Source organism: Gossypium arboreum, chromosome 8, assembly GCF_025698485.1.
Source record: "Gossypium arboreum isolate Shixiya-1 chromosome 8, ASM2569848v2, whole genome shotgun sequence".
NCBI lineage: Eukaryota > Viridiplantae > Streptophyta > Magnoliopsida > Malvales > Malvaceae > Gossypium > Gossypium arboreum.
The window spans coordinates 130,578,537-130,594,490 of NC_069077.1; the positions used below are offsets into that span (position 1 = coordinate 130,578,537).

At 32.2% G+C, this 15,954-nt stretch overlaps 2 long non-coding RNA genes across 3 annotated transcripts; both read right to left on the reverse strand.

Annotated features, from left to right (window-relative positions):
- Nucleotides 1–11,697: 11,697 nt before the first annotated feature.
- Nucleotides 11,698–12,231, reverse strand: LOC128296556 (uncharacterized). 2 transcript variants are annotated; one of them, XR_008287181.1, is made up of 2 exons: nucleotides 12,031–12,231; nucleotides 11,698–11,792 (listed from the first exon to the last, which is right to left on the reverse strand). It is a non-coding gene; the product is annotated as an uncharacterized LOC128296556 (long non-coding RNA). The 2 variants fall into 2 exon arrangements; XR_008287182.1 differs by having other exon boundaries at nucleotides 11,698–11,798.
- Nucleotides 12,232–14,481: 2,250 nt separating this feature from the next.
- Nucleotides 14,482–15,249, reverse strand: LOC108469389 (uncharacterized). Its single transcript, XR_001869083.2, has 2 exons — nucleotides 15,009–15,249; nucleotides 14,482–14,771 (listed from the first exon to the last, which is right to left on the reverse strand). It is a non-coding gene; the product is annotated as an uncharacterized LOC108469389 (long non-coding RNA).
- Nucleotides 15,250–15,954: the final 705 nt, after the last annotated feature.

Genomic DNA, 15,954 nt, shown 5'->3' on the forward strand with positions numbered 1-15,954 from the left:
ATAAGTGGCATACTACATGTTGCAATAATAAGTGTAATGATATGCCTGAACTGTATCTCTATAAAATGCGGAGTACGGAGGGAGTTACTTTAACGAGTTAGTTGAAGATAGGAAATTTGGCGTAATCAAGGAATATGCGGATTGAAAGGGGATTTAAGGGCGTTTAGCGGCATCGTGGAATGGTTATCTACTGGCTCTTCGGAGCAACACCGTGTAAATGGTACATAGACCTATGGGGTGACACTGTGTAAACGGTATACAAGTCCTACGAGGCGACACTATGTAAACGCTATAGAGGTCCTTGGGGGTGACACTTCAAAAGGTAAGAGGTTCTAGTAGAAGTGTCTTAAGTGTGGTCTTATATGAAAAGAAAGGGTGTTTCCTTCAAAGTATCGGCAAATAAGTATCCTACATTAAGTGTCTGTTAGAGTTGACCTATAATCCATTGTGGACCATGAGGTAATGAAAATGTTCTTTAGGTTTTAAATTCTAGGTATTCATTGATAAAGGGATCGCTAGAAAAGTGGGAAGCCCACCAAGGGCAATCTTAAGAAGAATGTCTACCAAGAATTATCTTAGATGGAATATATTTCAAGGAATATTAAAGAGGATGTCTACCGAGACTATTTAACGCTGAGAAGTCCACCAAGGACTAACTTAGGTGGAATGTCCACCAGGAATTAATAAAGGAAATGGTTGTCCATCAAAACTATCTAGCATGGGGAAGTCTACTTAAGACTATGAAATGTGGAAGTTTGGCACGGAAAATCTAATAAAAGAAGTGGTTGTTTGGAGTATCTTAGTAGATGGTATAAAGTGGGAATATCCTATGGGATTATTTTTCAAGTAAGAGTTCATAAAGAAAAATGGTGTTTATCTATCAACCAAATCTCATGTTCAAGATCTAAATGAGATGTTAGTAAATAGACCCTCCTTTAAAGAAGGGTCTATGCACGAGCTAAGTCATAAGAACATAAATTATGGGGTAATACAGTAGGTCTATATTGATTTTAGTGTGGAAGGAAGAGATCCGAGTAAAAGTTTACAAAGGTGGCGATGTATCTGTAAGTCTACCAAAGGTAGCCGACAATCTGAGTAACTGCTTATGAGGTTATCTTCGAATAAGTCAAACCAGCAAGGTAAACAAAGTTTTGTTATAAAGTTGGACAATGTTAAGTCACAAATAGGAGTTAGAAAGATGACAATTTTACCTAAATCTATTGTCGTGTTCGGCAACTATCCATTCAAGAAGAACATGTGGGTGTCGTCTGTGCCAATCAAACTACGAAACCTCTTATGTGATATAGGGAGTTTAATTATGTGTATTATTCATTTATTCATGAGCTTTAATTCACTTGCGAACACTGTTGTATAGATTCTCACTAAGTTCTTTCAAACTTACATGCAATTTTTCTTGAATGTAGGGTTAAGGGATGACTCAATGAATGACCATGTAGAGGGACCAAGCCAGACACTGTCAAGTTCACGCTAATGGAGTCATGATTGTATCATGCATATAAAGGGGTACCCTTAGAAGCTATGCCTTGAGGTTCAAATAAGTGAACATTTATTAGAATTTTAAATTTCAAGTCATTGTACATATATAAACATATACATGTTCAATATGGAAAATTGATTGTAAGAACCTTAGTATTGGTAGGAAGTTTATTTATAGTTATATTTCGAAACCTATTGAAATTTAAAGAAATTAGATAAAAGTTATGTGATAAATATGAATCAATTCTGCCATTATTTTATTTGTAATAAATCAAATTAGAATTTTTGTTAGTAATTTGGGTTAATTATAATACTTAGTACTCAGACTCGGTGATCGGGTCGAGTATAAGGTGTTACAGTTTTACAAATAGGTATGTCATAACTTTGGGTGAAGCAACTATTTTTTGGAAATCTGCTAAATAGACGTTTATTACTCACTCCACGATGGAGTCAGAGCTTATAACTCTTGACAGAGCCAGGTAAGAGGCCAAGTGGCTTAGGAATCTACTTGCAGAGATCTCTTCATGAGAGAATGGAGTATTTTCTTTGGAGTTCGTGAGGTCTGAAAGGAACCTAATTGATCCACTAACCAAAGGGTTACGTACGAAAATGGTTCTTGATTCATCGAAGGGGATAGGTCTCAAAGCCTAGTGGCTGAGGAATTCATGGTGGATACCAAACTTAGTTCTCTAAGTCCAATGTGGTCAAATGAAACCATGAAAAAGCTCATAGTGTTCATTCTACCTATCTCTATAGCGAACGATGTACACATAAGGTTGAGTTATCACTCTTAATAATTTCAAATCTCAAGATTTAAGTGGTCCTATTAAGACAGTCTTAATGAATTCACTGACAGGTGAGGTTGAGTTTATTACTCTTAATGTCCCAGAGTTTGGGAAGCCATATTGAGACGGACTTGATGAATTCATTGAATTTAAATTTTAAAGGACGAGTTTAATAAATGCGCTTAATGATTTCATAGTCCTGATTTGGGTGGTCTATATTGAGATAAACTTGATGAAATCACCTATGTAAGTGTGAAGGACTAGCCACGTTCTATGAATGAAATTGGGCAGTCTTTCTAGAGCACTTACCAGTATCCTGAGGTGTATTGGTTAAAACTTGTTGATCTATTGTGGAACATCAATTGGATCTAAGATTTGTTATGTGTTATGAGTTAACCCCTATCTTAACAAGTTCAAGATTTGTTCACTTGTTAAAGAAAATAATCACTCATTTGACTACGGACTAGTTCAGATCCACAAGATACTAGTGCTTAAGCGACTAATTTCGTCGTTGCTCCTCACGTTTTACCTTTTTTTCATGATTACAAAAATTACTTTGCATTAGTGGAGGAATGTTGGTAATGCAAAAAAATTGAAAAAATATATTTTTAAAGGGTTACAATTTGACAAAATCAAAATCTAGCTTCTAAACAGTTACAAATTAATAGAATCAGAATTTGGCTATTGAAATTTTTTAAGAAATTCAGGGTGAGTTTGGATGGGAGGTGCGTTTAGCTGCGGTTAGTGTAAAAACAGCGGTGGCGGTGAGATTAGATACTGTAGTGATACTGTAGCGTGAGACAAAAAGTAAGCTAAACGCACCGCACCGCAGTCAATCGCCCATCCAAATGAAGCCTGAATCTGTAAATTTACTATTTTACCCCTTCAAAAATAATATAATTAGAAGGTCATTCTCTTCATTTTTCATAGAATACAACAAGATAAAAACTTCTCTCATCCTTCTGTTCTCTACATTTTGGTGTTTTATGAAATTACACAAGAGGGAAATTATGTTTAGGAGATTGGGTTTTAAGCTAGATCGCCTGTGACCCTTTCAATATTTCCTAATAATTGAACCTAATGTAGTTTCGGCAGTTTTCTTCTAGTTTATTTTTCGATTATATTTTTTACCAATTGCTTTTGTTTTTCGGTTTCGATTCCTTTCAAGAAAAACAATACCAATTGTGTTCCACCTTTGTTATTGGGTGTACGAATATTAAAGTATTGTGTTAACTTTAGGGGAGACGTCTATTACACGATTATACCGATTAGGGCGAATTTTCTTCTAATGCAATGGTTCTTCCACGACACTTTGATTACTTTATTTATTTACACTTAGATTGGCTTCCTGTCAACGCTAACAGTTTTGTTTTACAATAGTATATTTCCAACATGACTAAGTAAAAGAAATCGAGAAATTGAAAGATTGAAAGATTGATTCAAACAGATAGTATGTGGACTTTTTTACAAATTAAAAAAAAACTATGATTAATCTAATTAAATTATATTTATATTTAATTTATAATTTTTATACTGTAAAAATATGTTTTATATTTAAAATAGTGAAATAACTTTAAATTATAATATAAATGATTAGAGATAAATCACAAACTGTACATAAACTTTGATCCAATATGTAATTTGATACATGAACTTTCATTTCGTTCAATCATACACATAAAACTTTTTTTTTTACAGGAAACATATAGGTTTTATTAAGGGGGATAAAAAAAAAAACAAGTTTGCAACAGTTTTTGGCTTAAGACCCAACAACCCACAAAATAGCCTAAAAATAAAATGGAAAAACGAAAACGAAAAGCCTAAACTAAACCTAATCCCTTTCTTTGTTACTATCCCAATTTAATATTTGGCCTTCCTAACTCCTCAAAACATTTTAATACATTTTATTTCTAAGATTACTTTTCCCTTTCTCCAATGATTGAATGGGCCATTCTTAGAAGATCAATCGCCTTTATTTGCCTATTAAGCATTTCCTGATTTGGTTAACCTCCTCTTTGCTATCTATACTACTCGACCCCTACTTCATTTCTTCTTTTTTTATGTGGCATCATGCTTTTCTCTTCACTATCTCTATTGCTCAACCCTTATTTATTTTCTTTTTTCAGTGGTAACATATCTTTCCTCAATTGTTTTTATCTTTGCCGCTTCTCCTCCGTTTGGTTTCGTTTCGCAGCCGAGACAATAGTTTCTTCTGTAAATCGATGTTGGCAGCCAACAGACCCAACAAACTTTATCTTATCGCTATCATTTGGTTTCATTTAGCATTCTTAGCTCTAGTGAAAGGAGCTTCTTTTTGTTGAGAGATGTTGGTTGCCATCAGACCCAGCAAAGTATTTCTTTCTGATTCTTCCTTCTATCTCGATCACCAGCAGATCTGCTTCTATTCATACGCCTCTTATTCGCAGTCTATCCCTCTCCACTACGTCAGCCACCTACTCTAGAATTTCAGTTCCCAAATAAGTGTACCTTTCATCTTTTAAAGTCTTTCTTGCTAAAATGTGTGCCACCTTATTCCTGGATCTTGGCGTGTAATTAAACTTGCATGTTTGAAAGCTTTTACGTATTTCTTTCAAATCTACAACGTAAGCCATTATTAGTGATCTATCTGGTTTGTTTGCTTGTAGTTTTTTACATATTTTTCGAGCATTACCTTTTACGGTTAGATCTCTTAGCCTTATCTCTGCTCCCATATTGACAGCTTGGATACATGCAAGAGCTTCGATAGCACCTACCAAAGGTATATAGTCATTTCTGATTGTTCGGATTCCAATCGCATGTTCACTTGAGTCTTTAGCCACCAACCCTGTACATGACATTAGCAAATGGGCTTGATAGGCAGCGTCATAATTTTCTTTTACCGTTGTTCGTTGTTGAGGCTTCTAGCTATTGCAATAAAATTTTCTGTTACATGTTTTCGCACTTACCTCATCTATTTTCGCAATATAGGCCATGAATTTTTTTGCTATCTCCTTGGCTGTAAGTATCTTTTTTTTTTTTTTGTATATTAATTTGTTTCTTGTTATCTAACTAACCCACAGAACACGTCACTTTCCTGTACACTTGTTTGGAATTGTTCGTAAAGAGGCTAGTCGTTTAGTTTTGATAGTTTAAATCTGAGCTTTCTTGAGACCATTGCACATTTTATTCTTGCCATGTTTGTCTTGTTGTTTAGTAGTCCCTGAAGACATGTTAAACAGTTTATGGACCATTAGAACATCTGGGGCACTCCATCATGTTGGTTAGGCACTTTTGGTAGAGGTTATGAAAGTGAAGAGTTTAATTTTTAAAAATTCGCCAATTTGTAATTAGGTTAAATATAATATTAGTACCTGAACTTGTCAACTTCTCCCAGATCGGTATCTATGGTTTTTTTGTTCCAGATTGGTACCCAATTTGTTTTTCGCCTACTGGTTTGGTACCTGAGCCTAACGTTAACATTTTGCTGATATGGCAGTACTAGCCACTCGTGCACTGCCACATGTTGCAATTCCAACACCCCCTTTGATCCGTGTTTCTTTTTTTTCACACGACCCTTTGGAAGTTTTTATTTTAATTTTTGTTCCTTTAAAGTTATTTTTCATCATCATCTTCATCATTTTCTAACATTTTTCTCTTTCGTTTTCTCTGCATTTATTTTTTTGCCATCATTTTTAACATTTGCCCTCTATTTCTCTTTCATTTTTCAACATCCTTCATTTTTCCCTATTTTGTTTTCTATTAAATTTTATCCTCTTTCATTCCATGTTTTCTTTCGTTTTCTTCAATTCTTATCTCCTACGTTTTCCATTTCGTTCACGTCTTCACCATGACTTCTTCTACGAACAAAAAATCAAATTGGTAGAGAAGTGTTGTGTACTACCATTGCGGGTTAAATGTTCTCGTTTGCAACGCGTATACTCCAAAGAACAAAGGGGAAAAAATTTCTTTGGGTGTTCGAACTTCAAAGAGGTTAATTAGGGTTTATGTTTTTCATCTACCATTTTGTTGCAATTTTGGTTTAAGATGTAATCTTAGTTTTTTAATATTATAGTTTTTGTTTTGTTGAATGTGATAAATGAATACCGAAGGATGGGATTTTTTTCAATGGGTTGAAGGTAATAGTTAGGGGACGAACTCAATTACTGAAGAAAAAGGATGCATAATCGATGAAATAATGCTAGAAAATAAGAATTTATTGAAGCGAACAAGAGATTAAGACTTGAGAACGATGAGTTCATATTGACGAAATGTGAAGAATACGATTGAGGGTAACTCGTTTAGAAGAGAAGATAAAATTGTACTAGGAAAAAATGTCAAGGAACAACAAATTAATGGTTGCTTATAAGTTGTTGTTAATTCTATAATGGATGATGCTTTTTGGTTATTTTGCTTATAGATGGTGAAATGTTGTCCATATATTTGCATTAGTTGTAAAGAATGCATGAATTGAATAATGTTATTGTATAATTTATTGTAAAAGTATATACATATACGAAAATTGGCATCAACAAAATCAAACCATCCATTACCACCATCATATATAAAGGATAAATATAAATTGCCTATCAAAATATTACCATCAGAATGATTCAACAAAATTAAATCGTCCATCAAAATGATCCAAAAAAAAAAGTCCATCACATGTTAACAAATTAAAACCATCAAATTAAACATGGATTGACATCAACTATCTCCATGGCTTATGATTGTACTTGGGTGAGATTTTAGACATAGCCTTTTTTATGTTTCTACTTTCTTGAGTCCCACCAATAGTGTCCTTGTTGATGTTTCCCTTCATTTTATTGGTGTACTTGGTTGGTGTAGTCACCATGGTTTCCCTCTCATGCCAGGCTACAATGCATAAAACAGATAATTAAAAAACATGTCACCAAAATACAATAAACAGTTTAAGAATCGACTACTTACATTCAAAATTGGCATCTCTATCCTCTCATCGGTGTATAACTTAATCTCTTGCATAGCTTGTTTTCCCCTGCTATGTAGTCTTGTAAGTATTTGCTATGTTGAAAATGTTACAATGGTGGGAGGAGTTAGCTGTGTTGAAAAAATTGGTGATGATGCAGATGCTTAAGATGCAACAGTTTGAGAAAGAGTTGGTAGAGCAAGATCAAAAAGAGCAGGTGGAGGTGTACTCTTTAAATTTAAACATGCTAATAGTTCTCAAATTAAACATATGTTGCATTAAAATAAAATTCTTAAGACAAAGTTACACTTATAGTAAATGAAGTTTGACAGCTTCTGGAGTTGTGTCCAACCATTGAACACTTATGGCACTCCCTCTCCTAGATAGTTTACTCCCACTCCTCTCTCCCCCTCTTTTTTGACTCTTTTTTTTTTTGGTCTCCCAGGAATTTTTCTTGGAATAGGAGGTCAATTGGTCTCATATCAGTTTTCAACCAACATTTCTCACTTGGGATAGTAGACAATACAAAGCCATAAAATCTTTCAAACACATATTTTTTAAACCCCTTATATACAAAATTAGAAATATCAACTTTTTTTCCACAGGATGGCTGCAACAGCATGTGAACATGGGATGCTAGTGAGATACTATCTCCTACAACTACATGACCACTGAAAGAAGTCAACAACTACTACATCACCAAAGTTTGCCACTTCAAACCCTTCTACTCCATTCCATTTAACATGACAATATGAACTCATTTGGATACTCTTGTGTAACTTATCACATATCTTAGGATATAATTTATCATTCTAATTTTTACATTTGGCCAAATTGTTTACAATCCTCCCCATAACTATCTAATTTCTTCTAACATGGAAATTATCTACATTGATCTAGATCCTAAAATTATTGCATTAAATGACTCGATAAAATTGTTGTCAATTGCATCTCATATAGACCTACTAGAAAAAAAAGGCCTTTGACCATTGCTCAGGATCAGTACTAAGTAAACTCACCTTGGCACTATGTTTGATTAGTCAATCTTTTCGATGTGATCTTCAAAGTCAATAGTTATGTATATTTGCAGGCTCCCTAAAATGCTTGTTGCAGGTCTCTTCCAGGATTTTCTTTCCTCCAGCTGGCATATAAATGCTTTACACAGACTCTGTGCTCAACCCTTGGCAACAACTTAGAAATCTTCTTCATCAGTCCCTAAATGCAAACCAAAACAAAGGTATTAGATGGTTGGTTTAATAAAGTAAGCATAAAATAATAAGAGTGATTTAAGTAATGTCTCTAACATACCTTATGTTTATCAGTCATAAAAGTGAACCCAAAACCATCACCAATTTGCAAATCTGAAATAAGATTACTAAGAAACCATGATATTCATTGTCCCCAATCTACGAACGTTTCAGCTTATGATATTCATTGTGTTCAATCAATCTGTCCCTTGGCAGCCAAAGATATATTGTGCTTTATTTTTTAGTACATGTCTCACTTCCTTCCGACTTTTCTGCCCATCTAACCTATTGTTTGAAATAATGGATTGCCTTGGCCTTTTCTTGCATTCCACTCCCTCAATGGGGTTGTCTTCTGAGTCGTGTTCTATTAGATCTCCTTTCGCTCCTTCTAACATCCCCTATTACCTCATACTCTTTTCTAGATTCAAATCCAACAGTAAATTACTTTTCCCCTTCTCATCTGCTAGGTTAATGTCCCTTAATTACCTGCTAGAAGCATTCTCCATAGGAAATTGATTTGGAAAGCTTGGCTCACAATCCACTTTTATCCATGCGCTCCTTGTTGTTATGACCCTTCTTCTCGAAGCTCGAAGCGAGATATCCCATCCTATCTCTGTTTCTTTGAAATATTTCCTTAATCAGACAGGACAAAAACTATCTCTGTGACCCAATAAGCCACATAAAGAGTATAACAAAGTGAGTTTTTCATATTGGAACCTGACGTATGTATAGTTCTAAGGGGAAAGTTGGATTTTCTTTCGACGTTTCAACAAAGTTCTAACATCTAGCCTAATCCTAATCTGCAAATAGTCTCTAAACCCATATCCTATTTGTTTTGTATCATTTTCTTCAAATGAACCTATAAATTTTCAAATTATATGGCAACGTTCTTGAAAAAAAATCCTGGTGGGAGATCATGAACTTGTACATAGAGGAGATCATGAACTTGTACATAGAAATAATTGTAGATTAGTGTTACTTTCATTGGATCTTCATTAGCGCCAAGATGTTGAAAAACTAAAATGTAGTTGTTGTCCATGGAACCCCTTTAGTCATTCTGTCAATATCTACCTTGTGATAAAACCTGAACAAGAATCTTTTCTCACCCTGGTCTAAAATCTGAATACTTCTTATTAGGTTTCATAAATTCGCTAGCATGTTCTGCATTGCCGGAAAGTGAACCACACTAGCCGTGAGAAAGAATCGACTAGACATAGATCGTAGTCCAGTTGTTGCAGGCTGAAGTCCCCATATAACTACCATGCCTCTTCTTCCTCATCCACAATCTGGAGCCCTGTCAATACCTTTTCCATAATGAGCTTTTAGGTAACGATTCGTTGTGGATTATGCAGATTGGTGCAATCGATAACCCAAACCTAAATCAATGTGTTATTTCGTGTAGGTAAAAAATTGAAAAACAAAAAAGTTGAAACCTTAAAATAGGGATAATCAACATACCAAACAGCTCCAAAAGAGAAATTAGAATCGTAGAATCCAAATCATCAATCCCAAGAAACAAAATACAAAATAAAACAAACCTAGATAAAAATTGGTGTGCTACTTTAGCAGACAAAATGTGCCAATCGACAAACATTTGCACATAAAACTTTTATTGTGGTTCAAATGTATACATAAAACTTTGATTTTGATTCAACTATATATATATATATATATATATATATATTTAATGAAATATATGCATCAACTTATTTATATGTATGCAATATGTAAACGTAAAATGGTTCTATATTGATAATTGTATTAGTGATTTGTGAAAACTGAATCGAATAAAAATTTTACGTATAAAATTGTACAAAATCAAAGTTCATGTGTAACAATATAAGTTTAATCAAAGTTCATATATAGTTTTGAGATTTATCAATATGTATATATATATATATATATATATATATAAGTGTTATTGATTTTCTTTTATTTACTTAAAAACTATTTTCAAAATGTATTTATGAAAAGACAAAAAAATTATCAAATAATGTTCAAAATCAATAAAACAAAGCCCATTTTGTAAAATAAAAATCAAAACCCAAATTTAACTAGAAAAGTTAAAAATCAGATCAAATTATCAGAGACGACTCGAGAAAAAAACTCCATCGAATTGAATCTAACTCAATTCTAGTAATAAAGAGTTCAATACCTTCGAATTTATTATTGTAGACAAAATTCCCCACCTCTAAATTTAATTTGGACTTGGGATACTAAAAATCTATTTATTAAAATGTCAATTTTATGGCTTATTGTTGGGCTGCTTTTTGTAAGCTGGCCTTTAATAGATAGCATCGACCCAAAAATGAAACATTACATCCTGATGATTGCTAAGCCCTGAAGTCTGAACAACCCCAAGCATTTAAACTGCTATTGATATGCCCATAAACAAGATTAATAAAAAGCATTTAAACCCAAAATAGGAGTCCTTACTCAACCGGCATAAGTATTGTTGTCAATGTAAGAAGATATAGGTTAGAGTGCGTTGAAATATATTGTCCTCGTATTTATGAATTGGGGAAGAATTATTGATAGTTCTAAATATTGTGTTAAAAAATTAATTTAATTTGATTTTATAATAAGTAATCAATAATTCTTTATTTCATTTAGTTAAAAAAACTTAGATCATCTCATTTTCAGTTCAATAACGATTTTACGAAACATTATTGAAAATCAATTTTACGAATATTGGTTAGTTTATGAAATTTACTCATGCTATATATACAATTTATATGCTACAACGTTTCAAATTAACTACCATCTAAATAATTTTACCAAAGTAAGTCTATAATATAACTTTGAGTTACCATTGTTAAAAATAAAATATACATAATATAAAAGTTATCCATTATTTTATTTATTTAAATTAATTTTTAAATATTTATGAAAAATATTTTAAAACCCCGTCAAATAGTGATCAACAACCATAAAACAAAACTTATAATGTGAAAATAAAGTCCAAAATTAGAATGGAAATTTGACATCCGAGTCAAGTAATTATGGTTTGGTTATATCTGGTTATCTTGGTCTATCGATTGGTTATGGTTCGGAAAATGAAAAAAAATGATTATATTAGTAAAATTCAAATTTTGCCCGGCCCAAATACTCAATTGTACGAAACGGCCCAAATCACTAAAAAACAAACTCAAAAAAATGAAACTAACTCAAAAATAGACCCAAATTAAACAAGCTCGATAAGCTCAGATTTTTGGAATTTTGGAAACCCTAAGGTTCCCATTTGCCTCGCGCCGTAGCCACCAGCAGCCACCACGCACGACCCCCGACTCGTGCATTGCTCGCTCCACATCCGTGCGCTTCGAACCACGTTCAGCATACCTGCAACTTGTAGAGGCAAAGAAACCATTGTAAAACTAGCTATAAAAGGCCACAAATACTCTTTTTTTTTTTTTTGTTACGGAGAATACAATATATACACAAAAATCGATTGCAAAGAAACAAAGGCAAAAGAAATTTAATAGGTGATTCTTGATTGTTCTTGTTTATTGAGTTCTTTTATTTATTTTTGGGTGTGCAAAAAAAGTAATGAAAAGAAGAAGGAAGGCAGATCATTTACCAAACCTCCGTGGGCACAGTCAGAGTTCTCTTCCATTGGCGAAATCGGCCCTTGCCTGTGCACCGTCGGCCACCGTATGATGGTGGTTCGATGGCTGCATGTTTTAGGATGAAACCCTAGCAGAAAGGGTTAGAAGGGAAAGGCATTGGGTTTTCTAAAGGTTTTTTTATGTTTTAAAAAATATATATAAAAATAAAGGTTTTAGTTTTAATAGCATTTGGGGAGGGAAAGTGATAGCTTGTGCATTGACAGGCTGGATCCGCGCATGTTCCCCTTAAATGGGTAATTTATGCGTCCAGTCCTTCTTTTTTTTGCGCCATCTTTAATCTGTCCCTATTATGTTCTTTTCATTTTTCCCAAAGGTTTACGCGCTGTTTCAATTTGGTCCGTGCCTAGGCAGTGCTTTTTGTGATTCGGAACATTTGCATTTTTAATCCTTGTTCTTTTGTGCGCATCTTATTTCGGTCCTTAGTTCTGTTTTAATAGTTTGGTTTGTTCATAAATTATTCATCTAATTTTGCTTTCATTTCAATTGAGTTTTTAGTTTTTTTAATTATTTACGAGTTATTCATCATTTTTTAACATATTATTTTAAATTATTTATTTGATTTCACATTGTCTTTATTTTTCCCTTTGATATTTTCTTTTTATTTTAGTATAATTTATTTATCTTAAAATTTTCCTTTTGAATATTCGTTAATTCAAATATTATATTTTCTTTTTTTGTATATATTATTTATACTAAAGTATTTATATTTCTTTGTATAACCCAAACCTAAATCAATGTGTTATTTCGTGTAGGTAAAAATTGAAAAACAAAAAGTTGAAACCTTAAAATAGGGATAATCAACATACCAAACACTCAAAAGAGAAATTAGAATCGTAGAATCCAAATCATCAATCCCAAGAAACAAAATACAAAATAAAACAAACCTAGATAAAATTGGTGTGCTACTTTAGCGAGACAAAATGTGCCAATCGACAAACATTTGCACATAAAACTTTTATTGTGGTTCAAATGTATACATAAAACTTTGATTTTGATTCAACTATATATATATATATATATATATATATATTTAATGAAATATATGCATCAACTTATTTATATGTATGCAATATGTAAGCGTAAAATGGTTCTATATTGATAATTGTATTAGTGATTTGTGAAAACTGAATCGAATAAAATTTTACGATAAAATTGTACAAAATCAAAGTTCATGTGTAACAATATAAGTTTAATCAAAGTTCATATATAGTTTTGAGATTTATCAATATGTATATATATATATATATATATATATATAAGTGTTATTGATTTTCTTTTATTTACTTAAAAACTATTTTCAAAATGTATTTATGAAAAGACAAAAAAATTATCAAATAATGTTCAAAATCAATAAAACAAAGCCCATTTTGTAAAATAAAAAATCAAAACCCAAATTTAACTAGAAAAGTTAAAAATCAGATCAAATTATCAGAGACGACTCGAGAAAAAAAACTCCATCGAATTGAATCTAACTCAATTCTAGTAATAAAGAGTTCAATACCTTCGAATTTATTATTGTAGACAAAATTCCCCACCTCTAAATTTAATTTGGACTTGGGATACTAAAAAATCTATTTATTAAAATGTCAATTTTATGGCTTATTGTTGGGCTGCTTTTTGTAAGCTGGCCTTTAATAGATAGCATCGACCCAAAAATGAAACATTACATCCTGATGATTGCTAAGCCCTGAAGTCTGAACAACCCCAAGCATTTAAACTGCTATTGATATGCCCATAAACAAGATTAATAAAAGCATTTAAACCCAAAATAGGAGTCCTTACTCAACCGGCATAAGTATTGTTGTCAATGTAAGAAGATATAGGTTAGAGTCGTTGAAATATATTGTCCTCGTATTTATGAATTGGGAAGAATTATTGATAGTTCTAAATATTGTGTTAAAAAATTAATTTAATTTGATTTTATAATAAGTAATCAATAATTCTTTATTTCATTTAGTTAAAAAAACTTAGATCATCTCATTTTCAGTTCAATAACGATTTTACGAAACATTATTGAAAATCAATTTTACGAATATTGGTTAGTTTATGAAATTTACTCATGCTATATATACAATTTATATGCTACAACGTTTCAAATTAACTACCATCTAAATAATTTTACCAAAGTAAGTCTATAATATAACTTTGAGTTACCATTGTTAAAAATAAAATATACATAATATAAAAGTTATCCATTATTTTTATTTATTTAAATTAATTTTTAAATATTTATGAAAAATATTTTAAAACCCCGTCAAATAGTGATCAACAACCATAAAACAAAACTTATAATGTGAAAATAAAGTCCAAAATTAGAATGGAAATTTGACATCCGAGTCAAGTAATTATGGTTTGGTTATATCTGGTTATCTTGGTCTATCGATTGGTTATGGTTCGGAAAATGAAAAAAAAAATGATTATATTAGTAAAATTCAAATTTTGCCCGGCCCAAATACTCAATTGTACGAAACGGCCCAAATCACTAAAAAAAACAAACTCAAAAAAAATGAAACTAACTCAAAAAATAGACCCAAATTAAACAAGCTCGATAAGCTCAGATTTTTTGGAATTTTTGGAAACCCTAAGGTTCCCATTTGCCTCGCGCCGTAGCCACCAGCAGCCACCACGCACGACCCCCGACTCGTGCATTGCTCGCTCCACATCCGTGCGCTTCGAACCACGTTCAGCATACCTGCAACTTGTAGAGGCAAAGAAACCATTGTAAAACTAGCTATAAAAGGCCACAAATACTCTTTTTTTTTTTTTTGTTACGGAGAATACAATATATACACAAAAATCGATTGCAAAGAAACAAAGGCAAAAGAAATTTAATAGGTGATTCTTGATTGTTCTTGTTTATTGAGTTCTTTTATTTATTTTTGGGTGTGCAAAAAAGTAATGAAAAGAAGAAGGAAGGCAGATCATTTACCAAACCTCCGTGGGCACAGTCAGAGTTCTCTTCCATTGGCGAAATCGGCCCTTGCCTGTGCACCGTCGGCCACCGTATGATGGTGGTTCGATGGCTGCATGTTTTAGGATGAAACCCTAGCAGAAAGGGTTAGAAGGGAAAGGCATTGGGTTTTCTAAAGGTTTTTTTATGTTTTAAAAAATATATATAAAAATAAAGGTTTTAGTTTTAATAGCATTTGGGGAGGGAAAGTGATAGCTTGTGCATTGACAGGCTGGATCCGCGCATGTTCCCCTTAAATGGGTAATTTATGCGTCCAGTCCTTCTTTTTTTTGCGCCATCTTTAATCTGTCCCTATTATGTTCTTTTCATTTTTTCCCAAAGGTTTACGCGCTGTTTCAATTTGGTCCGTGCCTAGGCAGTGCTTTTTGTGATTCGGAACATTTGCATTTTTAATCCTTGTTCTTTTGTGCGCATCTTATTTCGGTCCTTAGTTCTGTTTTAATAGTTTGGTTTGTTCATAAATTATTCATCTAATTTTGCTTTCATTTCAATTGAGTTTTTAGTTTTTTTAATTATTTACGAGTTATTCATCATTTTTTAACATATTATTTTAAATTATTTATTTGATTTCACATTGTCTTTATTTTTTCCCTTTGATATTTTCTTTTTATTTTAGTATAATTTATTTATCTTAAAATTTTCCTTTTGAATATTCGTTAATTCAAATATTATATTTTCTTTTTTTGTATATATTATTTATACTAAAGTATTTATATTTCTTTGTATATTATTTATTTTAGATGGATCTATATATTGCTTTGTATATTATTTACTTTAACTTTCTTTTCACATAATACTTACTATAAAATTAATATGTATATTGTTATTTTACATATTATTAATTTTTGTTTTTTTGTGGCTTATTTCAAACTTTTACATGCATCACTTATTCTAAGACTCTTTT